Source organism: Gorilla gorilla, chromosome 2 (genome assembly GCF_029281585.2).
Source record: "Gorilla gorilla gorilla isolate KB3781 chromosome 2, NHGRI_mGorGor1-v2.1_pri, whole genome shotgun sequence".
In the NCBI taxonomy this organism is placed as follows: Eukaryota; Metazoa; Chordata; class Mammalia; order Primates; family Hominidae; genus Gorilla; species Gorilla gorilla.
In genome coordinates, this window is record NC_086017.1 from 213,055,335 (window position 1) to 213,083,058 (window position 27,724).

Below are 27,724 nucleotides of genomic sequence, written 5' to 3' on the forward strand. Positions count from 1 at the left end.
GTTTATACAGATAGCGGTGAAGTTATTTCCATGTTTATACAGATAGCGGTGTAGATATTTCCATTTTATACAGATAGCGGTGAGATATTTCCATGTTTAAAGAGATAGTGGTGCAGATAATTCCAATTTTATACAGATAGCACTGTAGATATGTCCAAGTTGATACAGATAGCGGTGTAGATATATCCACGTTTATAGAGATGGCGGTGTAGATATTTCCATGTTCAAACAGATGCCGGTGTAGATATTTCCATGTTCATACAGGTGGCTGTGTAGATATTTCCATGTTTATACAGATAGCAGTGTAGTTATTTCCATGTTTATACAGATAGCAGTGTAGATATTTCCATGTTTATAGAGATAGTGTTTTAGATAATTTCAATTTTATACAGAGAGCAGTGTAGATATTTCCAAGTTCATACAGATAGCGGTGTAGATATTTCCACGTTTATAGAGATGGCGGTGTAGATATTTCCATGTTCATACAGATGGCGGTGTAGATATTTCCATGTTTAAGGGGATGGCGGTGTAGATATTTTCATGTTTACACAGATGGCGGTGTAGATATTTCCATGTTTACACAGATAGCGGTGTAGACATTTCCATGTTTACACAGATAGCGGAGGGGATATTTCCATGTTTATGCAGATACCGGTGTAGATATTTCCATGTCCATACAGTTAGCGGTGTAGATATTTCCATGTTCATATAGATGGCGGTGTAGATATTTACATGTTCATACACATGGCAGTGTAGATATTTCCATGTTAGTACGGATGGCAGTGTAGATATTTCCATGTTCATACAGGTGGCGGTGTAGATATTTCCATGTTTATACTGATAGCAGTGTAGTTATTTCCATGTTTATAGAGACAGCTGTGTAGATATTTCCATTGATATACAGATAGCTGTGTAGATATTTGCATGTTCATACAGATAACGGTGTAGATATTTCCATGTTCATACAGATAGCAGTGTAGATATTTCCATGTTCATACAGTTTGCGGTGTAGATATTTCCATGTTCATACAGATGGCGGTGTAGATATTTAAATGTTCATACAGATGGCGGTATAGATATTTCCATGTTCGTACAGATGGCAGTGTAGATATTTCCATGTTCATAGAGATGGCAGTGTAGATATTTCCATGTTTATGCAGAGAGCGGTATAGATATTTCCATGTTTATACAGATGGTGGTGTAGATATTTCCATGTTTATAGAGATAGTGGTGTAGTTATTTCCAAGTTTATAGAGACAGCGTTGTAGATATTTCCATGTTTATACAGATAGCGGTGTAGATATTTCCATGTTTATAGAGACAGCAGTGTAGATATTTCCATGTTTATAGAGATAGTGTTGTAGATAATTTCAATTTCATACAGAGAGCAGTGTAGATATTTCCAAGTTCATACAGATAGCGGTGTAGATATTTCCACGTTTATAGAGATGGCGGTGTAGATATTTCCATGTTCATACAGAGGACGGTGTAGATATTTCCATGTTTATAGGGATGGCGGTGTAGATATTTTCATGTTTACACAGATGGCGGTGTAGATATTTCCATGTTTACACAGATAGCGGTGTAGATATTTCCATGTTTACACAGATTGTGGTGTGGATATTTCCATGTTTATGCAGATAGCATTGTAGATATTTCCATGTTTATACAGATAGCGGTGCGGATTTTTCCATGTTTATTCTGATAGCGGTGCGGATATTTCCATGTTTATACAGATAGTTGGGCAGATATTTCCATGTTTATACAGATAGCGCTGTAGATATTTCCATCTTAATACAGATGGAGGTGTAGATATGTCCATGATCATACAGATGGCGGTGTAGATATTTCCATGTTCATACGGATGGCGGTGTAGATATTTCGAAGTTTATAGAGATAGCGAGGTAGTTATTTCCATATTTATTGAGAAATCGGTGTAGATATTTCCATGTATATTCAAATAGCTGTGTAGATATTTCCATGTTCATGCAGATTACGGTTTAGATATTTCCATGTTCATCCAGATGCCGGTGTACATATATCCATGTTCATACATATGGCGGTGAAGATAGTTCCATGCTCATACAGATGGCGGTGTAGGTATTTCCATGTTCATACAAATGGCGGTGTAGATATTTCCATGTTCATAGAGCTGGCGGTGTAGATATTTCCAGGTTCATACAAATGGCGGTGTAGATATTTCCATGTTCATAGAGATGGCGGTGTAGATATTTCCATGTTTTTACAGATAGCAGTGTAGTTATTTCCAAGTTTATAGAGATACCAGTCTGGATATTTCCATTGATATACAGATAGCTGTGTAGATATTTGCATGTTCATATAGATAGCGGTGTAGATATTTCCATGTTCATACAGATAGCGGTGTAGATATTTCCATGTTCATACAGAGAGCGGTGTAGATATTTCCATGTTCATACAGATAGCAGTGTAGATATTTCCATGTTAATACAGATAGCGGAGTAGATATTTCCATGATCATACAGATAGCGGTGTAGATATTTCCATGTTCATACCAATAGCGGTGTAGACATTTCCATGTTCGTACATTTAGCGGTGTAGATATTTCCATGTTCATACAGATGGCGGTGAAGATATTTACATGTTCATACAGATGGCGGTGTAGATATTTCCATGTTTGTACGGATGGCAGTGTAGATATTTCCATCTTCATACAGGTGGCGGTGTAGATATTTCCATGTTTATACAGATAGCAGTGTAGTTATTTCCATGTTAATAGAGATAGCGGTGTAGATATTTCCATTGATATATAGATAGCTGTGTAGATATTTGCATGTTCATACAGATAGCGGTGTAGATATTTCCATGTTTGTACAGATAGCGGTGTAGCTATTTCCATGTTCATACAGATAGCGGTGTAGATATTTCTATGTTCATACAGATAACGGTGTAGATATTTCCATGTTCATACAGACAGCGGTGTAGATATTTCCATGTTCATACAGTTAGCGGTGTAGATATTTCCATGTTCATACAGATGGCGGTGTAGATATTTACTTTTTCATACAGAGGGCGGTATAGATATTTCCATGTTCGTACAGATGGCGGTGTAGATATTTCCATGTTCATAGAGATGGCGGTGTAGATAATTCCATGTTTATGCAGATAGCGGTATAGATATTTCCATGTTTATACAGATGGTGTTGTAGATATTTCCATGTTTATAGAGATGGCGGTCTAGATATTTCCATGTTTACAGAGATAGTGGTGTAGTTATTTCCAAGTTTATAGAGACAGCATTGTAGATATTTCCATGTTTATACAGATAGCGGTGAAGATATTTCCATGTTTATACAGATAGCGGTTTAGATATTTCCATGTTTATACAGATAGAAGTGTAGATATTTCCATGTTTATAGAGATAATGGTGTAGATAATTTCAATTTTATACAGAGAGCAGTGTAGATATTTCCAAGTTCATACAGATTGCGGTGTAGATATTTCCACGTTTATAGAGATGGCGGTGTAGATATTTCCATATTCATACAGATGGCGGTGTAAATATTTCCATGTTTAGAGGGATGGCGGTGTAGATATTTTCATGTTTACACAGATGGCGGTGTAGATATTTCCCTGTTTACACAGATAGCGGTGTAGACATTTCCATGTTTACACAGATAGCGGTGTGGATATTTCCATGTTTATGCAGATAGCAGTGTAGATATTTCCATGTTTATACAGATAGCGGTGCGGATATTTCCATGTTTATGCAGATAGCGGTGTAGATATTTCCATGTTTATACAGATAGCGGTGCGGGTATTTTCATGTTTATACAGATAGTGGTGCAGATATTTCCATGTTTATAAAGATAGCAGTGTAGATATTTCCATCTTAATACAGATGTCGGTGTAGATATGTCCAAGTTAGTACAGATGGCGGTGTAGATATTTGCATGTTCATACAGATGGCGGTGTAGATATTTCGAAGTTTATAGAGATAGCGCTGTAGTTATTTCCATATTTATATACAAATCTGTGTAGATATTTCCATGTATATGCAGATAGCTGTGTAGATATTTCCATGTTCATGCAGATAGCGGTGTAGATATTTCCATGTTCATCCAGATGCCGGTGTAGATATATCCATGTTCATACAGATGACGTTGTAGATATTTCCATGTTCATACAGATGGCGGTGTAGATTTTCCATGTTTATAGAGATGGCGATGTAGATATTTTCATGTTTACACAGATGGCGGTGTAGATATTTCCATATTTACACAGATAGTGGTGTAGACATTTCAATGTTTACACAGTTAGCGGGGTGGATATTTCCATGTTTATGCAGATAGCGGTGTAGATATTTCCATGTTTATGCAGATAGCGGTGCGGGTATTTTCATGTTTATACAGATAGTGGTGCAGATATTTCCATGTTTATAAAGATAGCAGTGTAGATATTTCCATCTTAATACAGATGTCGGTGTAGATATGTCCATGTTCGTACAGATGGCGGTGTAGATATTTCCATGTTCATTCAGATGGCGGTGTAGATATTTCGAAGTTTATAGAGATAGCGCTGTAGTTATTTCCATATTTATAGAGAAATCTGTGTAGATATTTCCATGTATATGCAGATAGCTGTGTAGATATTTCCATGTTCATGCAGATAGCGGTTTAGATATTTCCATGTTCATCCAGATGCCGGTGTAGATATTTGCATGTTCATACAGATAGCGGTGTAGATATTTCCATGTTCATACAGATAGCGGTGTAGATATTTCCATGTTCATACAGAGAGCTTTGTAGATATTTCCATGTTTATACAAATAGCGGTGTGGATATTTCCATGTTCATACAGATAGCGGTGTAGGTATTTCCATGTTCTTACAGTTAGCGGTGTAGATATTACCATGTTCATACAAACGGCGGTGTAGATATTTCCATGTTCATACAGATGGCAGTGTAGATATTTCCATGTTCACACAGGTGGCGGTGTAGATATTTCCATGTTTATACAGATTGCAGTGTAGTTATTTCCATGTTTATAGAGATAGCAGTGTAGATATTTCCATTCATATACAGATAGCTGTGTAGATATTTGCATGTTCATACAGATAGCGGTGTAGATATTTCCATGTTCATACAGATAGTAGTGTAGATATTTCCGTGTTTATACAGATAGTGGTGCGGATATTTCCATGTTTATAAAGATAGTTGGGCAGATATTTGCATGTTCATACAGATAGCGGTGTAGATATTTCCATGTTCATCCTGATGCAGGTGTAGATATATCCATGTTCATACAGATGGGAGTGAAGATATTTCCATGTTCATACAGATGGCGGTGTAGATATTTCCATGTTCATACAAATGGCGGTGCAGATATTTCCATGTTCATAGAGATGGCGGTGTAGATATTTCCATGTACATACAAATGGCGGTGTAGATATTTCCATGTTCGTACAGATGGCGGTGCAGATATTTCCATGTTCATACAGTTAGCCGTGTAGATATTTCCATGTTCATACAGAGGGCGGTGTAGGTATTTACATGTTCATACAGATGGCGGTGTAGATATTTCCATATTCATATGGATGGCGGTGTAGATATTTCCATGTTCATACAGTTGGCGGTGTAGATATTTCCATGTTTATACAGATAGCAGTGTAGTTATTTCCATGTTCATAGAGATAGCAGTGTAGATATTTCCATTGATATACAGATAGCTGTGTAGATATTTGCATGTTCGTACAGATAGCAGTGAAGATATTTCCATGTTCATACAGAGAGCGGTGTAGATATTTCCATGTTCACACAGATAGCGGTGTAGTTATTTCCATGTTCATATGGAGAGCGGTGTAGATATTTCCATGTTCACACAGATAGCTCTGTAGATATTTGTATGTTCATACAGAGAGCGGTGTAGATATTTCCATGTTCATATAGATAGCGGTGTAGATATTTCCATGTTCATAGAGATGGCGGTGTAGATATTTCCATGTTTATACAGATAGCAGTGTAGTTATTTCCATGTTTATAGAGACAGCAGTGCAGATATTTCCATTGATAAACAGATAGCTGTGTAGATATTTGCATGTTCATACACATAGCGGTATAGGTATTTCCATGTTCATACAGATAGCGGTGTAGATATTTCCATGTTCATACAGATGGCGGTGTAGATATTTACATGTCCATAGAGATGGCGGTGTAGATATTTACATGTTTATGCAGATAGCGGTATGGATATTTCCATTTTTATACAGATGGTGGTGTAGATATTTCCATGTTTAAAGAGATGGCGGTCTAGATATTTCCATGTTTATAGAGATAGTAGTGTAGTTATTTCCAAGTTTATAGAGACAGCGTTGTAGATATTTCCATGTTTATACAGATAGCGGTGAAGATATTTCCATGTTTATACAGATAGCTTTGTAGATATTTCCATGTTTATACAGATAGCAGTGTAGATATTTCCATGTTTATAGAGATAGTGATGTAGATAATTCCAATTTTATACAGATAGCAGTGTAGATATTTCCAAGTTCATACAGAAAGCGGTGTAGATATTTCCACGTTTATAGAGATGGCGTTGTAGATATTTCCATGTTCATACAGATGGCGGTGTAGATACTTCCATGTTTATAGCGATGGCGGTGTAGATATTTTCATGTTTACACAGATGGCGGTGTAGATATTTCCATATTTACACAGATAGCGGTGAGGACATTTCCATGTTTACACATATAGCAGTGTGGATATTTCCATGTTTATGCAGATAGCGGTGTAGATATTTCCATGTTTATACAGATAGCGGTGCTGATATTTCCATGTTTATACAGATAGTGGTGCAGGTATTTCCATGTTTATAAAGATAGCGGTGTAGATATTTCCAGCTTAATACAGATGTCAGTGTAGATATGTCCATGTTCGTACAGATGGCGGTGTAGATATTTCCATGTTCATCCAGATGCCGGTGTACATATTTCCATGTTCATACAGATGGCGGTGAAGATATTTCCATGTTCATAGAGATGGCGGAGTAGATATTTCCATGTTCATACAAATGGCGGTTTAGATATTTCCATGTTCATAGAGATGGTGGTGTAGATATTTCCATGTTTATACAGATAGCAGTGTAGATATTTCCATGTTTATAGAGATACCAGTGTGGATATTTCCATTGATATACAGATAGCTGTGTAGATATTTGCAATTTCATACAGAGAGTGGTGTAGATATTTCCATGTTCATACAGATAGCGGTGTAGATATTTCCATGTTCATACAGAGAGCAGTGTAGATATTTCCATGTTCATACAGATAGCGTTGTAGGTATTTCCATGTTCATACAGATAGCGGTGTAGATATTTCCATGGTCATACAGTTAGCGGTGTAGATATTTCCATGTACATACAAATGGCGGTTTAGATATTTCCATGTTCGTACAGATTGCGGTGCAGATATTTCCATGTTCATACAGTTAGCCGTGTAGATATTTCCATGTTCATACAGAGGGCGGTGTAGATATTTACATGTTCATACAGATGGCGGTGTAGATATTTCCATATTCATATGGATGGCGGTGTAGATATTTCCATGTTCATACAGTTGGCGGTGTAGATATTTCCATGTTTATACAGATAGCAGTGTAGTTATTTCCATGTTTATAGAGATAGCAGTGTAGATATTTCCATTGATATACAGATAGCTGTGTAGATATTTGCATGTTCGTACAGATAGCAGTGAAGATATTTCCATGTTCATACAGAGAGCGGTGTAGATATTTCCATGTTCACACAGATAGCGGTGTAGTTATTTCCATGTTCATACGGAGAGCGGTGTAGATATTTCCATGTTCACACAGATAGCTCTGTAGATATTTGTATGTTCATACAGAGAGCGGTGTAGATATTTCCATGTTCATATAGATAGCGGTGTAGATATTTCCATGTTCATAGAGATGGCGGTGTAGATATTTCCATGTTTATACAGATAGCAGTGTAGTTATTTCCATGTTTATAGAGACAGCAGTGCAGATATTTCCATTGATAAACAGATAGCTGTGTAGATATTTGCATGTTCATACACATAGCGGTATAGGTATTTCCATGTTCCTACAGATAGCGGTGTAGATATTTCCATGTTCATACAGATGGCGGTGTAGATATTTACATGTCCATAGAGATGGCGGTGTAGATATTTACATGTTTATGCAGATAGCGGTATGGATATTTCCATTTTTATACAGATGGTGGTGTAGATATTTCCATGTTTAAAGAGATGGCGGTCTAGATATTTCCATGTTTATAGAGATAGTAGTGTAGTTATTTCCAAGTTTATAGAGACAGCGTTGTAGATATTTCCATGTTTATACAGATAGCGGTGAAGATATTTCCATGTTTATACAGATAGCTTTGTAGATATTTCCATGTTTATACAGATAGCAGTGTAGATATTTCCATGTTTATAGAGATAGTGATGTAGATAATTCCAATTTTATACAGATAGCAGTGTAGATATTTCCAAGTTCATACAGAAAGCGGTGTAGATATTTCCACGTTTATAGAGATGGCGTTGTAGATATTTCCATGTTCATACAGATGGCGGTTTAGATACTTCCATGTTTATAGAGATGGCGGTGTAGATATTTTCATGTTTACACAGATGGCGGTGTAGATATTTCCATATTTACACAGATAGCGGTGAGTACATTTCCATGTTTACACATATAGCGGTGTGGATATTTCCATGTTTATGCAGATAGCGGTGTAGATATTTCCATGTTTATACAGATAGCGGTGCTGATATTTCCATGTTTATACAGATAGTGGTGCAGGTATTTCCATGTTTATAAAGATAGCGGTGTAGATATTTCCAGCTTAATACAGATGTCAGTGTAGATATGTCCATGTTCGTACAGATGGCGGTGTAGATATTTCCATGTTCATCCAGATGCCGGTGTACATATTTCCATGTTCATACAGATGGCGGTGAAGATATTTCCATGTTCATAGAGATTGCGGAGTAGATATTTCCATGTTCATACAAATGGCGGTTTAGATATTTCCATGTTCATAGAGATGGTGGTGTAGATATTTCCATGTTTATACAGATAGCAGTGTAGATATTTCCATGTTTATAGAGATACCAGTGTGGATATTTCCATTGATATACAGATAGCTGTGTAGATATTTGCAATTTCATACAGAGAGTGGTGTAGATATTTCCATGTTCATACAGATAGCGGTGTAGATATTTCCATGTTCATACAGAGAGCGCTGTAGATATTTCCATGTTCATACAGATAGCGTTGTAGGTATTTCCATGTTCATACAGATAGCGGTGTAGATATTTCCATGGTCATACAGTTAGCGGTGTAGATATTTCCATGTTCATACAGATGGCGTTGTAGATATTTACATGTTCATACAGATGGCGGTGTAGATATTTCCATGTTCATACAGATAGCGGTGTAGATATTTCCATGTCCATACAGATGGCGGTGTAGATATTTCCATGTTCATACATTTAGCGGTGTAGATATTTCCATGTTCATACAGATGGCCGTGAAGATATTTACATGTTCATACAGATGGCGGTGTAGATATTTCCATGTTTGAACGGATGGCAGTGTAGATATTTCCATGTTCATACAGGTGGCGGTATAGATATTTCCATGTTTATACAGATAGCAGTGTGGTTATTTCCTTGTTAATAGAGATAGCTGTGTAGATATTTCCATTGATATACAGATAGCTGTGTAGATATTTGCATGTTCATACAGATAGCGGTGTAGATATTTCCATGTTCGTACAGATAGGGGTGTAGATATTTCCATGTTCCTACAGTTAGCGGTGTAGATATTTCCATGTTCATACAGATGGCGGTGTAGATATTTACATGTTCGTATGGATGGCAGTGTAGATATTTCCATGTTCATACAGGTGGCGGTGTAGATATATCCATGTTTGTACAGATAGCAGTGTAGTTATTTCCATGTTTATAGAGATAGCAGTGTAGATATTTCCATTGATGTACAGATAGCTGTGTAGATACTTGCATGTTCATACAGATAGCGGTGTAGATATTTCCATGTTCGTACAGATAGCGGTGTAGATATCTCCATGTTCATACAGATAGCGGTGTAGATATTTCCATGTTGATAGAGATAACGGTGTAGATATTTCCATGTTCATACAGATAGCGGTGTAGATATTTCCATGTTCATACAGTTAGCGGTGTAGATATTTCCATGTTCATACAGATGGCGGTGTAGATATTTCCATGTTCATACAGATGGCGGTGTAGGTATTTACATGTTCAAACAGATGGCGGTGTAGATATTTCCATGTTCGTACAGATGGCGGTGTAGATATTTCCATGTTCATGGAGATGGTGCTGTAGATATTTCCATGTTTTTGCAGATAGCGGTATAGATATTTCCATGTTTATACAGATGGTGTTGTAGGTATTTCCATGTTTATAGAGATGGCGGTCTAGATATTTCCATGTTTATAGAGATAGTGGTGTAGTTATTTCCAAGTTTATAGAGACAGCGTTGTAGATATTTTCATGTTTATACAGATAGCGGTGAAGATATTTCCATGTTTATACAGATAGCGGTGTAGATATTTCCATGTTTATACAGATAACAGTGTAGATATTTAAATGTTTATAGAGATATGGGTGTAGATAATTTCAATTTTATACAGATAGCAGTGTAGATATTTCCAAGTTCATACAGAAAGCGGTGTAGATATTTCCACGTTTATAGAGATGGCGGTGTAGATATTTCCATGTTTATAGGGATGGCGGTGTAGATATTTTCATGTTTACACAGATTGCGGTGTAGATATTTCCATGTATAAACAGATAGCGGTGTGGATATTTCCATGTTTATGCAGATAGCGGTGTAGATATTTCCATGTTTATACAGATAGCGGTGCGGATATTTCCATGTTTATACAGATAGTGGTGCAGAAATTTCCATGTTTATACAGATAGCGGTGTAGATATTTCCATCTAAATACAGATGGCGGTGTAGATATCTCCATGTTCGTACAGATGGCGGTGTAGATATTTCCATGTTCATACAGATGGCGGTGTAGATATTTCGAAGTTTATAGAGATAGCGCTGTAGTTATTTCCATATTTATAGAGAAATCTGTGTAGATATTTCCATGTATATGCAGATAGCTGTGTAGATATCTCCATGTTCATGCAGATAGCGTTGTAGATATTTCCATGTTCATCCAGATGCCAGTGTCGATATATCCATGTTCATACAGATGGCGGTGAAGATATATCCATGTTCATACAGATAGCGGTGTAGATATTTCCATGTTCATACAGATGGCGGTGTAGATATTTACATGTTCATACAGATGGCGGTGTAGATATTTCCATGTTCGTACGGATGGCAGTGTAGATATTTCCATGTTCATACAGGTGGCGGTGTAGATATGTCCATGTTTATACAGATAGTAGTGTAGTTATTTCCGTGTTTATAGAGATAGCAGTGTAGATATTTCCATTGATATACAGATAGCTGTGTAGATATTTGCATGTTTATACCGATAGCGGTGTAGATATTTCCATGTTCATACAAATGGCGATGAAGATATTTCCATGTTCATAGAGATGGCGGTGAGGATATTTCCATGTTCATACAAATGGCGGTGTAGATATTTACATGTTCATAGAGATGGCAGTGTAGATATTTCCATGTTTATACAGATAGCAGTGTAGTTATTTCCATGTTTATAGAGATAGTGGTGTAGATAATTTCAATTTCATACAGATAGCTGTGTAGATATTTGCATGTTCATACAGCTAGCGGTGTAGATATTTCCATGTTCATACAGATAGCGGTGTAGATATTTCCATGTTCATACAGATAGCGGTGTAGATGTTTCCATGTTCATGCAGATAGCGGTGTAGATATTTCTATGTTCATACCAATCGCGGTGTAGATATTTCCATGTCCAGTTAGCGGTGTAGATATTTCCATGTTCATACAGATGGCGGTGTAGATATTTACATGTTCATACAGATGGCGGTGTAGATATTTCCATGTTCATACAGACGGCAGGGTAGATATTTCCATGTTCGTACAGATGGCGGTGTAGATATTTCCATGTTTATGCAGATAGCGTTATAGATATTTCCATGTTCATACAGATGGCAGTGTAGATATTTCCATGTTCATACAGATGGCGGTGTAGATATTTCCATGTTCGTACAGATGGCGGTGTAAATATTTCCATGTTCATAGAGATGGCAGTGTAGATATTTCCATGTTTATGCAGATAGCGGTATAGATATTTCCATGTTTATACAGATGGTGGTGTAGATATTTCCATGTTTATAGAGATGGCGGTCTAGATGTTTTCAGTTTAAAGAGATAGTGGTGTAGTTATTTCCAAGTTTATAGAGACAGCGTTGTAGATATTTCCATGTTTATACAGATAGCGGTGAAGATATTTCCATGTTTATACAGATAGCGGTGTAGATATTTCCATGTTCATACAGATAGCGGTGTAGATATTTCCATGTTCATACAGATAACGGTGTAGATATTTCCATGTTCATTCAGATAACGGTGTAGATATTTCCATGTTCATACTGAAAGCGGTGTAGATATTTCCATGTTCATACAGTTAGCGGTTTAGGTATTTCCATGCTCATACAGATGGCGGTGTAGATATTTACGTGTTCATACAGATGGCAGTGTAGATATTTCCATGTTCGTACAGATGGCGGTGTAGATATTTCCATGTTCATAGAGATGGCGGTGCACATATTTCCATGTTTATGCAGATAGCGATATAGATATTTCCATGTTTATACAGATGGTGGTGTAGATATTTCCATGTTTATTGAGATGGCGGTCTAGATATTTCCATGTTTATAGAGATAGAGGTGTAGTAATTTCCAAGTTTATAGAGACAGCGTTGTAGATATTTCCATGTTTATACAGATAGCGGTGAAGATATTTCCATGTTTATACAGATAGCGGTGTAGATATTTCCATGTTTATACAGATAACAGTGTAGATATTTCCATGTTTATAGAGATAGTGGTGTAGATAATTTCAATTTTATACAGATAGCAGTGTAGATATTTCCAAGTTCATACAGATAGCGGTGTAGATATTTCTACGTTTATAGTGATGGCGGTGTAGATATTTCCATGTTCATACAGATGGCGGTGTAGATATTTCCATGTTTATAGAGAAGGCGGTGTAGATATTTTCATGTTTACACAGATGGCGGTGTAGATATTTCCATGTTTACACAGGTAGCGGTGTAGACATTTCCATGTTTACACAGATAGCGGTGTGGATATTTCCATGTTTCTGCAGATAGCGGTGTAGATATTTCCATGTTTATACAGATAGCGGTGCGGATATTTCCATGTTTATACAGATGGGCAGATATTTCCATGTTTATACAGATAGCGGTGTAGATATTTCCATCTAAATACAGATGGCGGTGTACATATGTCCATGTTCGTACAGATGGCAGTGTAGATATTTCCATGTTCATACAGATGGCGATGTAGATATTTCGAAGTTTATAGAGATAGCGCTGTAGTTATTTCCATATTTATAGAGAAATCTGTGTAGATATTTCCATGTATATGCAGATAGCTGTGTAGATATTTCCATGTTCATGCAGATAGCGGTGTAGATCTTTCCATGTTCATCCAGATGCCGGTGTAGATATATCCATGTTCATACACATGGCGGTGAAGATATATCCACGTTCATACAGATGGCGGTGTAGATATTTCCATGTTCATACAAATGGCGATGAAGATATTTCCAAGTTCATAGAGATGGCTGTGAGGATATTTCCATGTTCATACAAATGGCGGTGTAGATATTTACATGTTCATAGAGATGGCAGTGTAGATATTTCCATGTTTATACAGATAGCAGTGTAGTTATTTCCATGTTTATGGAGATAGTGGTGTAGATAATTTCAATTTCATACAGATAGCTGTGTAGATATTTGCATGTTCATACAGCTAGCGGTGTAGATATTTCCATGTCCATACAGATAGCGGTGTAGATATTTCCATGTTCATACAGATAGCGGTGTAGATGTTTCCATGTTCATGCAGATAGCGGTGTAGATATTTCTATGTTCATACCAATCGCGGTGTAGATATTTCCATGTCCATACAGTTAGCGGTGTAGATATTTCCATGTTCATACAGATGGCGGTGTAGATATTTACATGTTCATACAGATGGCGGTGTAGATATTTCCATGTTCATACAGACGGCAGGGTAGATATTTCCATGTTCGTACAGATGGCAGTGTAGATATTTCCATGTTTATGCAGATAGCGTTATAGATATTTGCATGTTCATACAGATGGCAGTGTAGATATTTCCATGTTCATACAGATGGCGGTGTAGATATTTCCATGTTCGTACAGATGGCGGTGTAAATATTTCCATGTTCATAGAGATGGCAGTGTAAATATTTCCATGTTTATGCAGATAGCGGTATAGATATTTCCATGTTTATTCAGATGGTGGTGTAGATATTTCCATGTTTATAGAGATGGCGGTCTAGATATTTCCATGTTTAAAGAGATAGTGGTGTAGTTATTTCCAAGTTTATAGAGACAGCGTTGTAGATATTTCCATGTTTATACAGATAGCGGTGAAGATATTTCCATGTTTATACAGATAGCGGTGTAGATATTTCCATGTTTATACAGATAGCAGTGTAGATATTTCCATGTTTATAGAGATAGTGGTGTAGATAATTCCAATTTTATACAGATAGCTTTGTAGATATTTCCAAATTCATACAGATAGCGGTGTAGATATTTCCATGTTTATACCGATAGCGGTGCGGATATTTCCATGTTTATACAGATAGTTGGGCAGATATTTCCTTGTTTATACAGATAGCGGTGTAGATATTTCATCTTAATACAGATGGTGGTGTAGATATGTCCATGTTCGTACAGATGGCGGTGTAGGTATTTCCATGTTCATACAGATGGCGGTGTAGATATTTCGAAGTTTATAGAGATAGCGCTATAATTATTTCCATATTTATAGAGAAATCTGTGTAGTTATTTCCATGTATATGCAGATAGCTGTGTAGATATTTCCATGTTCATGCAGATAGCGGTGTAGGTATTTCCATCTTCATCCAGATGCCGGTGTAGGTATATCCATGTTCATAGAGATGGCGGTGTAGATATTTCCAGGTTCATACAAATGGCAGTGTAGATATTTCCATGTTCATAGAGATGGCGGTGTAGTTATTTCCATGTTTATAGAGATAGCATTGTAGATATTTCCATTGATATACAGATAGCTTTGTAGATATTTGCATGATCATACAGATAGCGGTGTAGATATTCCCATGTTCATACAGATGGCGGTGCAGATATTTCCATGTTCGTACGGATGGCAGTGTAGTTATTTCCATGTTCATACAGGTGGCGGTGTAGATATTTCCATGTTTATACAGATAGCAGTGAAGTTATTTCCATGTTTGTAGAGATAGCAGTGTAGATATTTCCATTGATATACAGATAGCTGTGTAGATATTTGCATGTTCATACAGATAGCGGTGTAGATATTTCCATGTTCGTACATATAGCGGTGTAGATATTTCCATGTTCATACAGATAGCGGTGTAGATATTTCCATGTTCATACATATAACGGTGTAGATATTTCCATGTTCATACAGATAGTGGTGTAGATATTTCCATGTTCATACAGTTAGCGGTGTAGATATTTCCATGTTCATACAGATGGCCGTGTAGATATTTACATGTTCATTCAGATGGCGGTGTAGATATTTCCATATTTCGTACAGATGGCGGTGTAGATATTTCCATGTTCATAGAGATGGCTGTGTAGATATTTCCATGTTTATGCAGATAGCGGTATAGATATTTCCATGTTTATACAGATGGTGGTGTGGATATTTCCATGTTTATAGAGATAGTGGTGTAGTTATTTCCAAGTTTATAGAGACAGCGTTGTAGATATTTCCATGTTTATACAGAGAGCGGTTAAGATATTTCCATGTTTTATAGATAGCAGTGTAGATATTTCCATGTTTATACAGATAGCGGTGAAGATATTTCCATGTTTATACAGATAGCGGTGTAGATATTTCCATGTTTATACAGATAGCGGTGTAGATATTTCCATGTTTATAGAGATAGTGGTGTAGATAATTCCAATTTTATACAGATAGCATTGTAGATATTTCCAAATTCATACAGATAGCGGTGTAGATATTTCCACGTTTATAGAGATGGCGGTGTAGATATTTCCATGTTCATACTAATGGCGGTGTAGATATTTCCATGTTCATAGAGATGGCGGTGTAGATATTTCCATGTTTATACAGATAGCAGTGTAGTTACTTCCATGTTTATAGAGATAGCATTGGTGATATTTCCATTGAAAGACAGATAGCTGTGTAGATATTTGCTTGTTCCTACAGATACGGGTGTAGATATTTCCATGTTCATACAGATAGCGGTGTAGATATTTCCATGTTCATACAGATAGCAGTGTAGATATTTCCATGTTCATGCAGATAGCGGTGTAGATATTTCCATGTTCATACAGATAGCGTTGCAGATATTTCCTTGTTCATACAGTTAGCAGTGTAGATATTTCCATGTTTATACAGATGGCGGTGTAGCTATTTCCATGTTCGTACAGATGGCGGTGTAGATACTTCCATGTTCATAGAGATGGCGGTGTAGATATTTCCATGTTTATGCAGATAGCGGTATAGATATTTCCATGTTTATACAGATGGTGGTGTAGATATTTCCATGTTTATAGAGATGGCAGTCTAGATATTTCCATGTTTATAGAGATACTGGTGTAGTTATTTCCACGTTTATAGAGACAGCGTTGTAGATATTTCCATGTTTATACAGATAGCGGTGAAGTTATTTCCATGTTTATACAGATAGCGGTGTAGATATTTCCATTTTATACAGATAGCGGTGAGATATTTCCATGTTTAAAGAGATAGTGGTGCAGATAATTCCAATTTTATACAGATAGCACTGTAGATATGTCCAAGTTGATACAGATAGCGGTGTAGATATATCCACGTTTATAGAGATGGCGGTGTAGATATTTCCATGTTCAAACAGATGCCGGTGTAGATATTTCCATGTTCATACAGGTGGCTGTGTAGATATTTCCATGTTTATACAGATAGCAGTGTAGTTATTTCCATGTTTATACAGATAGCAGTGTAGATATTTCCATGTTTATAGAGATAGTGTTTTAGATAATTTCAATTTTATACAGAGAGCAGTGTAGATATTTCCAAGTTCATACAGATAGCGGTGTAGATATTTCCACGTTTATAGAGATGGCGGTGTAGATATTTCCATGTTCATACAGATGGCGGTGTAGATATTTCCATGTTTAAGGGGATGGCGGTGTAGATATTTTCATGTTTACACAGATGGCGGTGTAGATATTTCCATGTTTACACAGATAGCGGTGTAGACATTTCCATGTTTACACAGATAGCGGAGGGGATATTTCCATGTTTATGCAGATACCGGTGTAGATATTTCCATGTCCATACAGTTAGCGGTGTAGATATTTCCATGTTCATATAGATGGCGGTGTAGATATTTACATGTTCATACACATGGCAGTGTAGATATTTCCATGTTAGTACGGATGGCAGTGTAGATATTTCCATGTTCATACAGGTGGCGGTGTAGATATTTCCATGTTTATACTGATAGCAGTGTAGTTATTTCCATGTTTATAGAGACAGCTGTGTAGATATTTCCATTGATATACAGATAGCTGTGTAGATATTTGCATGTTCATACAGATAACGGTGTAGATATTTCCATGTTCATACAGATAGCAGTGTAGATATTTCCATGTTCATACAGTTTGCGGTGTAGATATTTCCATGTTCATACAGATGGCGGTGTAGATATTTAAATGTTCATACAGATGGCGGTATAGATATTTCCATGTTCGTACAGATGGCAGTGTAGATATTTCCATGTTCATAGAGATGGCAGTGTAGATATTTCCATGTTTATGCAGAGAGCGGTATAGATATTTCCATGTTTATACAGATGGTGGTGTAGATATTTCCATGTTTATAGAGATAGTGGTGTAGTTATTTCCAAGTTTATAGAGACAGCGTTGTAGATATTTCCATGTTTATACAGATAGCGGTGTAGATATTTCCATGTTTATAGAGACAGCAGTGTAGATATTTCCATGTTTATAGAGATAGTGTTGTAGATAATTTCAATTTCATACAGAGAGCAGTGTAGATATTTCCAAGTTCATACAGATAGCGGTGTAGATATTTCCACGTTTATAGAGATGGCGGTGTAGATATTTCCATGTTCATACAGAGGACGGTGTAGATATTTCCATGTTTATAGGGATGGCGGTGTAGATATTTTCATGTTTACACAGATGGCGGTGTAGATATTTCCATGTTTACACAGATAGCGGTGTAGATATTTCCATGTTTACACAGATTGTGGTGTGGATATTTCCATGTTTATGCAGATAGCATTGTAGATATTTCCATGTTTATACGGATAGCGGTGCGGATTTTTCCATGTTTATTCTGATAGCGGTGCGGATATTTCCATGTTTATACAGATAGTTGGGCAGATATTTCCATGTTTATACAGATAGCGCTGTAGATATTTCCATCTTAATACAGATGGAGGTGTAGATATGTCCATGATCATACAGATGGCGGTGTAGATATTTCCATGTTCATACGGATGGCGGTGTAGATATTTCGAAGTTTATAGAGATAGCGAGGTAGTTATTTCCATATTTATTGAGAAATCGGTGTAGATATTTCCATGTATATTCAAATAGCTGTGTAGATATTTCCATGTTCATGCAGATTACGGTTTAGATATTTCCATGTTCATCCAGATGCCGGTGTACATATATCCATGTTCATACATATGGCGGTGAAGATAGTTCCATGCTCATACAGATGGCGGTGTAGGTATTTCCATGTTCATACAAATGGCGGTGTAGATATTTCCATGTTCATAGAGCTGGCGGTGTAGATATTTCCAGGTTCATACAAATGGCGGTGTAGATATTTCCATGTTCATAGAGATGGCGGTGTAGATATTTCCATGTTTTTACAGATAGCAGTGTAGTTATTTCCAAGTTTATAGAGATACCAGTCTGGATATTTCCATTGATATACAGATAGCTGTGTAGATATTTGCATGTTCATATAGATAGCGGTGTAGATATTTCCATGTTCATACAGATAGCGGTGTAGATATTTCCATGTTCATACAGAGAGCGGTGTAGATATTTCCATGTTCATACAGATAGCAGTGTAGATATTTCCATGTTAATACAGATAGCGGAGTAGATATTTCCATGATCATACAGATAGCGGTGTAGATATTTCCATGTTCATACCAATAGCGGTGTAGACATTTCCATGTTCGTACATTTAGCGGTGTAGATATTTCCATGTTCATACAGATGGCGGTGAAGATATTTACATGTTCATACAGATGGCGGTGTAGATATTTCCATGTTTGTACGGATGGCAGTGTAGATATTTCCATCTTCATACAGGTGGCGGTGTAGATATTTCCATGTTTATACAGATAGCAGTGTAGTTATTTCCATGTTAATAGAGATAGCGGTGTAGATATTTCCATTGATATATAGATAGCTGTGTAGATATTTGCATGTTCATACAGATAGCGGTGTAGATATTTCCATGTTTGTACAGATAGCGGTGTAGCTATTTCCATGTTCATACAGATAGCGGTGTAGATATTTCTATGTTCATACAGATAACGGTGTAGATATTTCCATGTTCATACAGACAGCGGTGTAGATATTTCCATGTTCATACAGTTAGCGGTGTAGATATTTCCATGTTCATACAGATGGCGGTGTAGATATTTACTTTTTCATACAGAGGGCGGTATAGATATTTCCATGTTCGTACAGATGGCGGTGTAGATATTTCCATGTTCATAGAGATGGCGGTGTAGATAATTCCATGTTTATGCAGATAGCGGTATAGATATTTCCATGTTTATACAGATGGTGTTGTAGATATTTCCATGTTTATAGAGATGGCGGTCTAGATATTTCCATGTTTACAGAGATAGTGGTGTAGTTATTTCCAAGTTTATAGAGACAGCATTGTAGATATTTCCATGTTTATACAGATAGCGGTGAAGATATTTCCATGTTTATACAGATAGCGGTTTAGATATTTCCATGTTTATACAGATAGAAGTGTAGATATTTCCATGTTTATAGAGATAATGGTGTAGATAATTTCAATTTTATACAGAGAGCAGTGTAGATATTTCCAAGTTCATACAGATTGCGGTGTAGATATTTCCACGTTTATAGAGATGGCGGTGTAGATATTTCCATATTCATACAGATGGCGGTGTAAATATTTCCATGTTTAGAGGGATGGCGGTGTAGATATTTTCATGTTTACACAGATGGCGGTGTAGATATTTCCCTGTTTACACAGATAGCGGTGTAGACATTTCCATGTTTACACAGATAGCGGTGTGGATATTTCCATGTTTATGCAGATAGCAGTGTAGATATTTCCATGTTTATACAGATAGCGGTGCGGATATTTCCATGTTTATGCAGATAGCGGTGTAGATATTTCCATGTTTATACAGATAGCGGTGCGGGTATTTTCATGTTTATACAGATAGTGGTGCAGATATTTCCATGTTTATAAAGATAGCAGTGTAGATATTTCCATCTTAATACAGATGTCGGTGTAGATATGTCCAAGTTAGTACAGATGGCGGTGTAGATATTTGCATGTTCATACAGATGGCGGTGTAGATATTTCGAAGTTTATAGAGATAGCGCTGTAGTTATTTCCATATTTATATACAAATCTGTGTAGATATTTCCATGTATATGCAGATAGCTGTGTAGATATTTCCATGTTCATGCAGATAGCGGTGTAGATATTTCCATGTTCATCCAGATGCCGGTGTAGATATATCCATGTTCATACAGATGACGTTGTAGATATTTCCATGTTCATACAGATGGCGGTGTAGATTTTCCATGTTTATAGAGATGGCGATGTAGATATTTTCATGTTTACACAGATGGCGGTGTAGATATTTCCATATTTACACAGATAGTGGTGTAGACATTTCAATGTTTACACAGTTAGCGGGGTGGATATTTCCATGTTTATGCAGATAGCGGTGTAGATATTTCCATGTTTATGCAGATAGCGGTGCGGGTATTTTCATGTTTATACAGATAGTGGTGCAGATATTTCCATGTTTATAAAGATAGCAGTGTAGATATTTCCATCTTAATACAGATGTCGGTGTAGATATGTCCATGTTCGTACAGATGGCGGTGTAGATATTTCCATGTTCATTCAGATGGCGGTGTAGATATTTCGAAGTTTATAGAGATAGCGCTGTAGTTATTTCCATATTTATAGAGAAATCTGTGTAGATATTTCCATGTATATGCAGATAGCTGTGTAGATATTTCCATGTTCATGCAGATAGCGGTTTAGATATTTCCATGTTCATCCAGATGCCGGTGTAGATATTTGCATGTTCATACAGATAGCGGTGTAGATATTTCCATGTTCATACAGATAGCGGTGTAGATATTTCCATGTTCATACAGAGAGCTTTGTAGATATTTCCATGTTTATACAAATAGCGGTGTGGATATTTCCATGTTCATACAGATAGCGGTGTAGGTATTTCCATGTTCTTACAGTTAGCGGTGTAGATATTACCATGTTCATACAAACGGCGGTGTAGATATTTCCATGTTCATACAGATGGCAGTGTAGATATTTCCATGTTCACACAGGTGGCGGTGTAGATATTTCCATGTTTATACAGATTGCAGTGTAGTTATTTCCATGTTTATAGAGATAGCAGTGTAGATATTTCCATTCATATACAGATAGCTGTGTAGATATTTGCATGTTCATACAGATAGCGGTGTAGATATTTCCATGTTCATACAGATAGTAGTGTAGATATTTCCGTGTTTATACAGATAGTGGTGCGGATATTTCCATGTTTATAAAGATAGTTGGGCAGATATTTGCATGTTCATACAGATAGCGGTGTAGATATTTCCATGTTCATCCTGATGCAGGTGTAGATATATCCATGTTCATACAGATGGGAGTGAAGATATTTCCATGTTCATACAGATGGCGGTGTAGATATTTCCATGTTCATACAAATGGCGGTGCAGATATTTCCATGTTCATAGAGATGGCGGTGTAGATATTTCCATGTACATACAAATGGCGGTGTAGATATTTCCATGTTCGTACAGATGGCGGTGCAGATATTTCCATGTTCATACAGTTAGCCGTGTAGATATTTCCATGTTCATACAGAGGGCGGTGTAGGTATTTACATGTTCATACAGATGGCGGTGTAGATATTTCCATATTCATATGGATGGCGGTGTAGATATTTCCATGTTCATACAGTTGGCGGTGTAGATATTTCCATGTTTATACAGATAGCAGTGTAGTTATTTCCATGTTCATAGAGATAGCAGTGTAGATATTTCCATTGATATACAGATAGCTGTGTAGATATTTGCATGTTCGTACAGATAGCAGTGAAGATATTTCCATGTTCATACAGAGAGCGGTGTAGATATTTCCATGTTCACACAGATAGCGGTGTAGTTATTTCCATGTTCATATGGAGAGCGGTGTAGATATTTCCATGTTCACACAGATAGCTCTGTAGATATTTGTATGTTCATACAGAGAGCGGTGTAGATATTTCCATGTTCATATAGATAGCGGTGTAGATATTTCCATGTTCATAGAGATGGCGGTGTAGATATTTCCATGTTTATACAGATAGCAGTGTAGTTATTTCCATGTTTATAGAGACAGCAGTGCAGATATTTCCATTGATAAACAGATAGCTGTGTAGATATTTGCATGTTCATACACATAGCGGTATAGGTATTTCCATGTTCATACAGATAGCGGTGTAGATATTTCCATGTTCATACAGATGGCGGTGTAGATATTTACATGTCCATAGAGATGGCGGTGTAGATATTTACATGTTTATGCAGATAGCGGTATGGATATTTCCATTTTTATACAGATGGTGGTGTAGATATTTCCATGTTTAAAGAGATGGCGGTCTAGATATTTCCATGTTTATAGAGATAGTAGTGTAGTTATTTCCAAGTTTATAGAGACAGCGTTGTAGATATTTCCATGTTTATACAGATAGCGGTGAAGATATTTCCATGTTTATACAGATAGCTTTGTAGATATTTCCATGTTTATACAGATAGCAGTGTAGATATTTCCATGTTTATAGAGATAGTGATGTAGATAATTCCAATTTTATACAGATAGCAGTGTAGATATTTCCAAGTTCATACAGAAAGCGGTGTAGATATTTCCACGTTTATAGAGATGGCGTTGTAGATATTTCCATGTTCATACAGATGGCGGTGTAGATACTTCCATGTTTATAGCGATGGCGGTGTAGATATTTTCATGTTTACACAGATGGCGGTGTAGATATTTCCATATTTACACAGATAGCGGTGAGGACATTTCCATGTTTACACATATAGCAGTGTGGATATTTCCATGTTTATGCAGATAGCGGTGTAGATATTTCCATGTTTATACAGATAGCGGTGCTGATATTTCCATGTTTATACAGATAGTGGTGCAGGTATTTCCATGTTTATAAAGATAGCGGTGTAGATATTTCCAGCTTAATACAGATGTCAGTGTAGATATGTCCATGTTCGTACAGATGGCGGTGTAGATATTTCCATGTTCATCCAGATGCCGGTGTACATATTTCCATGTTCATACAGATGGCGGTGAAGATATTTCCATGTTCATAGAGATGGCGGAGTAGATATTTCCATGTTCATACAAATGGCGGTTTAGATATTTCCATGTTCATAGAGATGGTGGTGTAGATATTTCCATGTTTATACAGATAGCAGTGTAGATATTTCCATGTTTATAGAGATACCAGTGTGGATATTTCCATTGATATACAGATAGCTGTGTAGATATTTGCAATTTCATACAGAGAGTGGTGTAGATATTTCCATGTTCATACAGATAGCGGTGTAGATATTTCCATGTTCATACAGAGAGCAGTGTAGATATTTCCATGTTCATACAGATAGCGTTGTAGGTATTTCCATGTTCATACAGATAGCGGTGTAGATATTTCCATGGTCATACAGTTAGCGGTGTAGATATTTCCATGTACATACAAATGGCGGTTTAGATATTTCCATGTTCGTACAGATTGCGGTGCAGATATTTCCATGTTCATACAGTTAGCCGTGTAGATATTTCCATGTTCATACAGAGGGCGGTGTAGATATTTACATGTTCATACAGATGGCGGTGTAGATATTTCCATATTCATATGGATGGCGGTGTAGATATTTCCATGTTCATACAGTTGGCGGTGTAGATATTTCCATGTTTATACAGATAGCAGTGTAGTTATTTCCATGTTTATAGAGATAGCAGTGTAGATATTTCCATTGATATACAGATAGCTGTGTAGATATTTGCATGTTCGTACAGATAGCAGTGAAGATATTTCCATGTTCATACAGAGAGCGGTGTAGATATTTCCATGTTCACACAGATAGCGGTGTAGTTATTTCCATGTTCATACGGAGAGCGGTGTAGATATTTCCATGTTCACACAGATAGCTCTGTAGATATTTGTATGTTCATACAGAGAGCGGTGTAGATATTTCCATGTTCATATAGATAGCGGTGTAGATATTTCCATGTTCATAGAGATGGCGGTGTAGATATTTCCATGTTTATACAGATAGCAGTGTAGTTATTTCCATGTTTATAGAGACAGCAGTGCAGATATTTCCATTGATAAACAGATAGCTGTGTAGATATTTGCATGTTCATACACATAGCGGTATAGGTATTTCCATGTTCCTACAGATAGCGGTGTAGATATTTCCATGTTCATACAGATGGCGGTGTAGATATTTACATGTCCATAGAGATGGCGGTGTAGATATTTACATGTTTATGCAGATAGCGGTATGGATATTTCCATTTTTATACAGATGGTGGTGTAGATATTTCCATGTTTAAAGAGATGGCGGTCTAGATATTTCCATGTTTATAGAGATAGTAGTGTAGTTATTTCCAAGTTTATAGAGACAGCGTTGTAGATATTTCCATGTTTATACAGATAGCGGTGAAGATATTTCCATGTTTATACAGATAGCTTTGTAGATATTTCCATGTTTATACAGATAGCAGTGTAGATATTTCCATGTTTATAGAGATAGTGATGTAGATAATTCCAATTTTATACAGATAGCAGTGTAGATATTTCCAAGTTCATACAGAAAGCGGTGTAGATATTTCCACGTTTATAGAGATGGCGTTGTAGATATTTCCATGTTCATACAGATGGCGGTTTAGATACTTCCATGTTTATAGAGATGGCGGTGTAGATATTTTCATGTTTACACAGATGGCGGTGTAGATATTTCCATATTTACACAGATAGCGGTGAGTACATTTCCATGTTTACACATATAGCGGTGTGGATATTTCCATGTTTATGCAGATAGCGGTGTAGATATTTCCATGTTTATACAGATAGCGGTGCTGATATTTCCATGTTTATACAGATAGTGGTGCAGGTATTTCCATGTTTATAAAGATAGCGGTGTAGATATTTCCAGCTTAATACAGATGTCAGTGTAGATATGTCCATGTTCGTACAGATGGCGGTGTAGATATTTCCATGTTCATCCAGATGCCGGTGTACATATTTCCATGTTCATACAGATGGCGGTGAAGATATTTCCATGTTCATAGAGATTGCGGAGTAGATATTTCCATGTTCATACAAATGGCGGTTTAGATATTTCCATGTTCATAGAGATGGTGGTGTAGATATTTCCATGTTTATACAGATAGCAGTGTAGATATTTCCATGTTTATAGAGATACCAGTGTGGATATTTCCATTGATATACAGATAGCTGTGTAGATATTTGCAATTTCATACAGAGAGTGGTGTAGATATTTCCATGTTCATACAGATAGCGGTGTAGATATTTCCATGTTCATACAGAGAGCGCTGTAGATATTTCCATGTTCATACAGATAGCGTTGTAGGTATTTCCATGTTCATACAGATAGCGGTGTAGATATTTCCATGGTCATACAGTTAGCGGTGTAGATATTTCCATGTTCATACAGATGGCGTTGTAGATATTTACATGTTCATACAGATGGCGGTGTAGATATTTCCATGTTCATACAGATAGCGGTGTAGATATTTCCATGTCCATACAGATGGCGGTGTAGATATTTCCATGTTCATACATTTAGCGGTGTAGATATTTCCATGTTCATAAAGATGGCCGTGAAGATATTTACATGTTCATACAGATGGCGGTGTAGATATTTCCATGTTTGAACGGATGGCAGTGTAGATATTTCCATGTTCATACAGGTGGCGGTATAGATATTTCCATGTTTATACAGATAGCAGTGTGGTTATTTCCTTGTTAATAGAGATAGCTGTGTAGATATTTCCATTGATATACAGATAGCTGTGTAGATATTTGCATGTTCATACAGATAGCGGTGTAGATATTTCCATGTTCGTACAGATAGGGGTGTAGATATTTCCATGTTCCTACAGTTAGCGGTGTAGATATTTCCATGTTCATACAGATGGCGGTGTAGATATTTACATGTTCGTATGGATGGCAGTGTAGATATTTCCATGTTCATACAGGTGGCGGTGTAGATATATCCATGTTTGTACAGATAGCAGTGTAGTTATTTCCATGTTTATAGAGATAGCAGTGTAGATATTTCCATTGATGTACAGATAGCTGTGTAGATACTTGCATGTTCATACAGATAGCGGTGTAGATATTTCCATGTTCGTACAGATAGCGGTGTAGATATCTCCATGTTCATACAGATAGCGGTGTAGATATTTCCATGTTGATAGAGATAACGGTGTAGATATTTCCATGTTCATACAGATAGCGGTGTAGATATTTCCATGTTCATACAGTTAGCGGTGTAGATATTTCCATGTTCATACAGATGGCGGTGTAGATATTTCCATGTTCATACAGATGGCGGTGTAGGTATTTAAATGTTCAAACAGATGGCGGTGTAGATATTTCCATGTTCGTACAGATGGCGGTGTAGATATTTCCATGTTCTTGGAGATGGTGCTGTAGATATTTCCATGTTTTTGCAGATAGCGGTATAGATATTTCCATGTTTATACAGATGGTGGTGTAGGTATTTCCATGTTTATAGAGATGGCGGTCTAGATATTTCCATGTTTATAGAGATAGTGGTGTAGTTATTTCCAAGTTTATAGAGACAGCGTTGTAGATATTTTCATGTTTATAAAGATAGCGGTGTAGATATTTCCATGTTTATACAGATAGCGGTGTAGATATTTCCATGTTTATACAGATAACAGTGTAGATATTTAAATGTTTATAGAGATATGGGTGTAGATAATTTCAATTTTATACAGATAGCAGTGTAGATATTTCCAAGTTCATACAGAAAGCGGTGTAGATATTTCCACGTTTATAGAGATGGCGGTGTAGATATTTCCATGTTTATAGGGATGGCGGTGTAGATATTT